The following is a 9,343-nucleotide window of genomic DNA, read 5'->3' as shown; positions in this document are numbered from 1 at the left end:
GTGTTTTAATTATTTGGAATGAAGCAAGATAACTAATTAACCTTATTTAAGAAATATAGATAAGAAAGATTGACTCAAGTGTGTCAGGATTATTCTCAAGTGAATACCCATCTCAAGTCAAAATAATAGTTGGTTTAACTAAGACAACTTCCTATAGACACTACCAAACCTATAGGTCTCCTTTAAAGGGTTTTAATCCTAAGGTCAAAGCATTTGCTCTGATACTAGTCTGTGATGACCCGAGCGTACCACTGCATGGTGTAGTACACAAGTCGTTGACATAACACAAGTGAAACACCGTTCCACTCATATTACATCTCTCAGAGTGGTACAACGTAAACATATGCGAGTCCAAGGTATGTCTATAGAAGTACACACGAGCTGTTTACATAAGATCCACACAGCCTCCTACTTTACAGTGAGGTAAAACTTCAAATAAAGCTCCAAAAGAACGACTCGTAGTCTATCTCATTGCTAACTCAAGTTCAAGAGCTACTTGGCTTGCTATAGAAATCTAGCTACTTAGGTGCTAGGATTAGGGAAAGGTTCCCTTCTATTACTAGTCTAGGTTTCCATTATAGCTGATGCGTAGTTGACTCCATTGACTTCTTTGATTGGATTCTTCATCTTGTTGCGGTTGACTCCTTTGTCTTCGAGTTCCACGATAGTTTCTCCTTCGGTGCATTGCTCTAAGAAGGGGGTTCAAACGAGATAGAATGAGTACGAGCGTACTCGGCAAGTTCATATTAGGAAATATGTGTATCATGCACTAACTACAGCCATAGACCGGAAAGTCATAGGCCAATGCAAGTTTTCATAAACATTTCTTCAAAAGGTTTATTTTATTCTGAAAACTATGCCCGTCGGTCTTCACAGAGTTGAACAGAACTTCGTGGAGTTCCTTTCCTCGCCGCGTTCGCAGCTCCCTTCCCGAACAGGGAGTGACGAGTCACAATTCAGGTATCCTCCGCAGAGGTGCGTTACTTTTCCCATAAGAGAACTTATCCTTGATGCCTTGCCGAGACGCGTTTCTCGTCCACACTTCCTTGGTGTGGGGCCAGTGTAAGATCCAAGCCAATCACCGCCTTCTCCGCGACCTCGCAAACCCACCCTTTTTGTCCAACTCGTACACCTCCGGGTAGACTTACCCGACCTTAGTACTGGCCTTTACTCATGGTAGTACTCCAGGACAATCCATCCTATACGCCATGGATAGACCGATTAGACATCACTAATGGATCGGGGATTAATAAAAGGATACTCTCCATACCTATGGTAGCCGGCAGCACATGTCTCCAACTTACCCAAGATGACCGATCCTCTACCCAATCACGTTGGCGTGCGAGAGGGAAAAGATACAGCCTGACTTCCCCAGAGCCATTATAGATCTTATGGTCAACGCGATATGTACGGCGCTAGAATCACCGGACGGCATTGGTAATTAATCCTAGAGTGATATAACCCATTGCAATGGAACCTCCACCATATCAACACATACCATGGTTCCATTGCCCACCACATAGTCATATTCATAATTGTAAAATAATACTTTGCTTTTCAATGCATGAGTGATAAGTATAGTACTTTGCATATAATTTGATAAAAATAATCAAATGACATGAGCAAGCGATGAACTTGCCTTTCTTGATCACGAGATTATGCGAGCAAAAGCTTCGATACGTGAGAAGTCCAAATGCTGAAATACCATCATCGTCCGGTAAGGACAATGTTTAAAGAACTGGCAATAATGCTATAATGCATAGTATGAAATGCAATCGTCCCGAGCGTAACCTAATCCCGATGATTTAAGATTGATGAGTTGTACAGATTTCTTTAGGGTGTGTTGCACTTTTAGAATGGTTCTCAAACAAGGTTCTTATTAGGGTTTGGTTATATTAGCATCATAATCAAGTGATATAAGACATCATAACAAGTACACACATAAAGAATAGTGGTGGAACAATATGTAAAGAACAGTGGTCAATTTTAGGTTCTACAGGACATGGTTGATGATTATTTATATTATACTTCAAAAGAATAACTTTTGAAGAACATGTTAATTAAGAACTAGCAAGTATTTCAAATAAGAACTATGGCTTCTATGGTTTGATTAACCTTTGTACTTCAAAAGAATAACTTTTGAAGAACAGATTAAATAAGAAGATGAACTACGATACATAGGAGCTATGGTTTTCTAGGGTTTACTATTGGATTCATTTAGTTCACTAATAGGAACTAGTTGGGTTCTTTAAGTAGAATGGGTTTATATGTAGCAAGTATTGATAGGGTTATTACCATTGTTTCCCATATACACCATATTAAAGGATGGTTATTAAGATAGTTTTGTAGGTTTGCTATTAGTTTTACCATGGCTTTACATTCGCTTTACTAAATAATCTCTAATGGTTTCTAAGCTAAGTGGCTTATCATTTCCTAAGTAGGGTTTAGTGTAATAGGAGCATGTGATGTGAATTGTTACACAAGGTTGATACTAGGGTTTATCTTATAGTTTTACTAGGATTGGATGATTGAGGTTGAACTTAATGGTGTGGTATTTAGGATTGATGATCAATGGTGCTAACATGTGGTATCAAGCTAGGGTTTATACCTAGGTGATACTAGTGAATTATATAAGTTTTAATTAAGAATAGGAACATGAAATGATAATCTCATGTGCATTGGTTTTATGTGGGTGGATCATAAACATGCATTCATTGGTTACCTATCAAGGTTCTACATGTAGAGTTGAGGTGGCTATGATCACATGGGCTAAACTCCTAGGGTTTTAGGTTTGCAACTACTATGGATGAACACATGGAATAATGAGTTCAAGGTTCTTATTCAAATTGAAACTAGGGTTTCTAAATTATGGTACATCTCCTAAAATGATGATTGGAAATATAAGTGTGGTAACTAATTACTTTGAAGCATAATTAGTAATGGTTTGGCATTTTATTAATCTAGACAAGACTTAATAATTAGAGTAACTCCTATTTTAGTTTAATTAAGAATTAGGGTTTAATAATTGTTACTAGGGTTTAAAATAATTAACTTCTTAACTAAAGATGTTTAAGTAAATAAGTTTTGATTTACCAAAATAATATTAGCTTATAATATTTTCTTGAGTTATTACTATTTAAAGAAAATAGAAAATAGTAATTTGCAATTAGGGTTTATGAATTACCACTAATAATTAAGCTAATGCAAATTTGGTAAATAAAATTAATCCTAACATTTTACTTAGTTATTGAATAGTTAAAATTTAATTTTGAAACTTCATTAATTATTGAATTCAAATTGTATGTTAAATAATTGAAATGGCATAATTAATAGGGTTAAAAAATAAGTGAATTTTTATTTTGACACACATTTTTGTTTTATATTTTATTTGAATAGAGTTTATTTTTGTGAGCATTTTGATATATTATTCATATTTTTCTGAGTTGAAATGAATTTAATCTATTTCTGTAAAGTTTCAGCTATTTAGTGGTTTTTTTAAATTAAAACGAAAATACTAAATGTACCGTGACAGATCTACCTCTACTCACTGACTGGTGGGGCTTGTCTCCACGTCGGATGCCACGCAGGCAACGACTGGTCAAAGTGGATCGGGCTGTTGACCGCACCGGCGTTTAACCGCCGGCGGCCAGGGCACGGTGGCGCCGCCGATTTACGGCCTCCCGAGATGCGCGGCTAGGCTCTACTGAACGAGTACAACGAGGTGAATCGAATGGTGGTGATGGTTTAGCGAGGGGATCAACGGAGCATCACCGACGATGAGCTCTGCGGCGGTGCTACTCCGGCGAGATTCGAATCAGAGGCTACGAGGAGGTTCTAGGATGCGAGATCTAGCTCTGACGGATGCGTATGCTCACCCCGAAGCTCAAGGTGTGGTCGGCTCCGGCGATGGTCGACGGAGACGACGGCGATTGGCGATTTCCCGGCGATGTGCCGCAGAAGGGAACGAGGAAATTGATCCTCCACACGGCTCCCCCGGATGCTTGGCTCCTCCCGAGATGCTCCTTGAGTCCAGGCGCTCCTCCTGGACCACGCGCCAGAGGCTGGGGTGGCCTCCTTCGTCGGCTTCGTCTTCGACTCCGGCGACAATGCACAGATGGTTTTGGAAGATAGAGAGCGATTGTGTTGACTGCCAAAACCCACCGGCGGGCAGCGGCCTTGTCAACACCGTAGAGCCGGGAAGAGCCTAGAGCTGCGGCTGGCTGAGACCCCTCCGAGCGACGGCCCGCAATGCTCTTCTGGTCACACGCGGCGATGCGAAGTGCAAGGGCGTGCCACCCGACCTATACCGGTCGGGAAGGTGATGGGGATGCCTCGCTTAGTTTCCCGCGGGCATACATGTAAACATTAAATACGAGCCTCGATCGGCTCTCGGGTTATCCCGTGAATCGGCTCAAAGAGCCGATCCACCCATGATTCGTACGGGGTGCACGAATACTTGGTGGTCCTGCTTGATCAAGATAAAGCTAATGAGATCTACGACGATTTAGGGTTTTCACCGCATAATCGGATCATCCTACTCCAAGTTGGGCCTCGCGGCCACGCACGGTGCTCGTAAGCCGATCCTAAACAAGGCCTAAAAACCAACATGAAGTTGATCCTCGGAACATCCTGTTTAGGACTTGCGAACGCCACCCTACGTGCCACTCGGATCCCCCCCCTTTGTAAGGCCTAACTATTGCAGATATTGAACTAATCCTTGTAGAACAAGGAGCAATCGTAACGGATCAGATCTACTAAATAATGATCAAGCGGGGTGCCGCCCCCACACCCGAGATAGGTGTGAGGGCGGCTAGATATGCAAGGGTTGCACTACGTAAGCATACTTAAACGAAGAACAATGCTAACCCTAACACATCTATGATAACTACGTTGCTCGCCATCAAAAGCGCTTCAAGACGAGCAACGCATGAACAACGTGGGCTTGTGCTTGCCTAGATCGCAAGATGCGATCTAGGCAGCATGTCGCTTACCACGATAGAAACCCTCGAGACGAAGGAGTTGGCGATGCGCCGAGATTGGTTTGTTTGGGGTTGAACGTGAGTTGTTGTTTATTCCATAAACCCTAGGTACATATTTATAGTCCAGGGGACTTTCTAATGTGGGCGTGCACCAAACCGTGCACGAGTAAGTTTCTATCTCTAAACTAAGATGCGATCTAATATGTTACGTATACACGGGCAATTAAGCCCATCTTGGTATAAAAGGCCGATTCATGTATTCCTTCTATATATATTTCTTCAAGCCCATCTTGATCGCGGCCCACCTCCTGATTAGCCAAAATCTGGTGATAACACATGCCCCCTGGTTTTGGTAATGATAATTTCAAAACCACTCGTTTTTCCTCCGAAGGGTCATGTCGTGGCGAGAGCGGAACCGTCGCGAGCATGCTTCATCATGACGACTTGCCTTCCCAACTTCTCCGCACGATTTGACAGTTTTGGCACCATGTCCTCGAGAACTGCTCGAAAATTAAAACCACCAACTCCTTTTATTTAACCGCATCGAACAGTTCTCCCCTTCACCCCTTCCGCATTAGCACTCCAAAAAACCCTCCCCTGCAACCATGTCTTCTTCCTCTTCCTCCTCTTCTTCATCAGATCTTTCCCACGTGTCCTCTCCCATCCGAGAGTCGACGCCTTCGTGGGGTACGCAAGCGGCGTACAACATCCTCGCCCCAACGAAGTGGGACAAAGAGGACCACGACTCCTCCGTCGGGTCCGAGGATGACAAATCCTTGACCGACGGGGAGAGCGACCTCCGTTTCCTTGCTCGTCGGGGAACCGGAGGAGGAGAGCGATGATGATCGCATCTCTGGGCGGACTTCACCACTTCCGAGGAGGTGAAGGAGGAGGAAGAGGAGGAGGAGGACGAAGACAGCTCCTCCGACGAGCCGCCGGCCAAACGCCGCCACCTCCGGCCCGGGAACCTTAGCGACGTTGACGATGGACGACGACGGCCGACGAAGAGGATGAAGACGATGAGGGTCCTGCCGGCGGCCGCTGGAGCAGCGATGACGAGCCGGTAGGGAGCAGCGCCGGCAGCGGCGATGACGGTGACGACGACGACGAGGGCAGCAGCGGCCCCTAGATAGGGTCTTAGCATAGGGCTAGCAGTAGCAGACGGGGCAATGTATCCCCCTAGTATTTCCTTTTGAGAGCAATCAGCTCTTCTATGTAAGAAATCTGGCTTATCAATGAAGAAATCCCCCAACTCGATTTTGCCGATTCCCTTTATGATAATTTAGCCGATTGTCCTTCACTCTGATTCTGCCGATTGCCAATCTGGACAATGCCCAACAAGCCGATGGCATCGCGTCGGTCTCTCACGATAGATTTTGTGATAGATTCATCCGGACCCAAGCTCCTGGTCAAACCAGGCCCAGCCATAAGCGTGCAAACCCTAGGCCTTCAGACATTCTTCTACCACATCCTTCCCTTCCAGATCCTCTTTGTCTCTAGAAGCGCCCTAAGATCGTTGCCGGATCAATTTAAACGCCGAAGCTGCCACTTCTGAAGGACATGCATTACCTCTGTAGTAACGTTTTATAATCCTGCTCTGTATAATCCTGCTCTGTTCTCTTTCAGCAACCATTGCTCCAAATCAAACTGAGACGCAGAGCCAACCGATTTTAGTGAACTTGGCCTTCTTATAGCAAAGGACCTCTCGCGGCAAGTTGCCCCCCGAGCCTCAGCCGGGGTAGAGACAACGATGAAGACCAATAATTCAGGCAAACAGGCCTGGGCTCGACCACGTCCGAGAGTGGACCACCTTTCATCCGCTGACAGTCTACACAGCCGATTCAGCAGGCTACTAATCTGGTGTTGAGTAGGTGCCCCCAACATAGTCCTGGGCTTGTCGCTGAATCGTCTTGCATATTGAAACTGATAATTCCGTAACATCAGCACCATTCCTCAGGCCCGTTGTGATGCAGAGTTAGCCGATTCCAACGAAATTGGTCCGTGTAGCAAAGGATCCTTCGGGGCAAGCTGCCCCCCGGGCCTCAGTCGGGCAAGAATAACAGTGAGCCCACCACATCGGTCACCCTCGGCTTCCAACTTGTAATGCAGCATCAGCCGACTCCAACAACTATCGGCTCTTCGTTTCTGGCAGGCTGGGACGCCTCCCGGTGGGGGTGTCTTTGAATCTCTGATGCCCTCCAAATTCTGGACGCAACACCCCCTAGAAGTGACAGCTACTAAGTCACCATCTTGGTCAAAACGTCGCAGCCGATTGCTTCGTCATCGGCTGTTCTCGCAGTCTTAGGAAGGCTCATCCCTACCCCGACTTGCCGTTTAATCGAGCCACGACCCTCAAACCTGCTAATGCCGCTGATCTTGAAGGCTTGCCAATGAGAATTAGGGGTCCTTGAAAGGAAGACCCATTTCACGCTCCATTGATCCTTAAGTCGATGTCTGCACATCGGCTATGCTTAAAAAATTTGGAATTTCCGGCCGATTTGTGTATCGGCCCCCATACTCCAATACCCATTGCCACAGGATGGGACACTTCTACTGCATATCCTCGTGTTTTATCCACTTGGGCGCTGATCCTTAAGTCGATGTCTGCACATCGGCTATGCTTAAAAAAATTTGAATTTCCGGCCGATTTGTGTATCGGCCCGCATACTCATATACCCATCGCCACAGGATGGGACACTTCTACTGCATATCCTCGTGTTTTATCCACTTGGGCGCCCCCCCGAGCCGATTCTGTCAAGAGAATTGATGATATCGGCTCTGTTGGATCATGTGTTGAACCCAGGCAGTATGGATGGTGAGGATATTCACGGCCGATCATCGGAATCGGCCTCCACGTTGTTTGCTCGGTGAAGGTTTTGTAATGTTCCTTCATAGACCCTTGGGGCCGATCACAAGGATCAGCCTCGCCAAGTCGCACATCGCTTGGCTTCAACTACATGGTCAGGCCAGTGGATAAAACTAGCTTAACCCTTCCCTTTGTCACATCGATACGCTCACAGTCGTCCAAGTTGATGCCTGAGAGGGGTTCTTGGCCTGCTCGCTTCCCATGCGTTCATGCCAGCCGTTGAAACTTCGGCCGAGTCATCGGCTCGGACGACCTCTACCTCATCACCATCCCACTGTATTATGCATTGGTGCATCGTGGAGGGAATGCAGCAGTTGGCGTGGATCCAATCTCTTCCCAGCAACACAGCATAACTGCTCGTGCTATCGACGATGAAGAATGTCGTAGGGATAGTTTTTCTTCCTACGGTCAGATCCACGTTCAGAACTCCTTGTGCCTCAGACGCTTGGCCGTTGAAGTCGCTCAACGTCACGTTAGTCTTGATTAGATCCGAACTCGAGCGTCCCAGCCGACGTAGCATAGAGTACGGCATGATGTTAACCGCCGCTCCGGTGTCCACCGAAGCATCTTATTTACAGGCCTCCCATCGATATATCCTCGTAAGTACAGGGCCTTCAGATGCCGTAGCTCCTTTCCCGTGGCTTCTCAAAGATAACCGGCCGTGGGCCGCAGATCAAGTTGTGCCACGGATGTCTCATCTAAACCCGGAGCACCGAACTCCGAAGGGAGGATAAACACCATATTTGTGCCAGCCGATGTTTCATCATCGGCTTTTCTCTGTTCGGGCGCCACTCTTTTCTTTGTGGCTGACCTTCCTTGTCCAGGGTTCGCCGAATTTTGGCGGCCGGATCAGGCCGTGCCTTCCTTAGCGTGCGCGAGTATAATCTCTCGGCTTCTTCCAACCCACGCGGACGCTGAACTCTTCGCTTCGGGAACGGCTGAGCCCATCGGGGCACCACCCGGGCCGATGATATCTGTATTCTTCACCACCGTCCTCTAGCTCCTCGAGATCTTCCACCTGAGCGGACTCAGCCTGCTTGTTCCGAGGCGGGAAAGGCCCTAGACGGCTGAACACAGACACGTTAACGGCACCCTTCTTCCTTTGTTTGCATTTTGGGCAGTCCTCGATTGTTGGCAATCGGCTCATTCCTGAGTCCCAGCAATGTTTGAAGAACGGGCAGTCCCAGTGCCTATCCATGTCACCCTGCCCCCTTGGCCTTCCTTCGGCGCGACGATCGTACCCGTCGTTGCTTCTACCATGTTGGCGGTACCTTCTGACCTCGGCATCAAACCGAAAATTCCTTTCATCATCTACGTCGTAGCGCCGACGTCGGTCGTGGTGTTGCTCGTATTTGTTGAGGAGGTGCTCGGAGAGTGGGCGTTGATACCGCATGCTTCTTATCCCCTCCCTTGCCGGTACCGCCTTGTCCTCATCTTGGGGTTGGTCGCGCGGATCAGCCCCCTCTTCATCCTTGCCACGGGAGTGGCTGCTTTCTGT

The sequence above is a fragment of the Lolium rigidum genome, chromosome 4, assembly GCF_022539505.1.
Source record: "Lolium rigidum isolate FL_2022 chromosome 4, APGP_CSIRO_Lrig_0.1, whole genome shotgun sequence".
Lineage (NCBI taxonomy): Eukaryota > Viridiplantae > Streptophyta > Magnoliopsida > Poales > Poaceae > Lolium > Lolium rigidum.
This window is presented reverse-complemented; position numbering follows the sequence as displayed.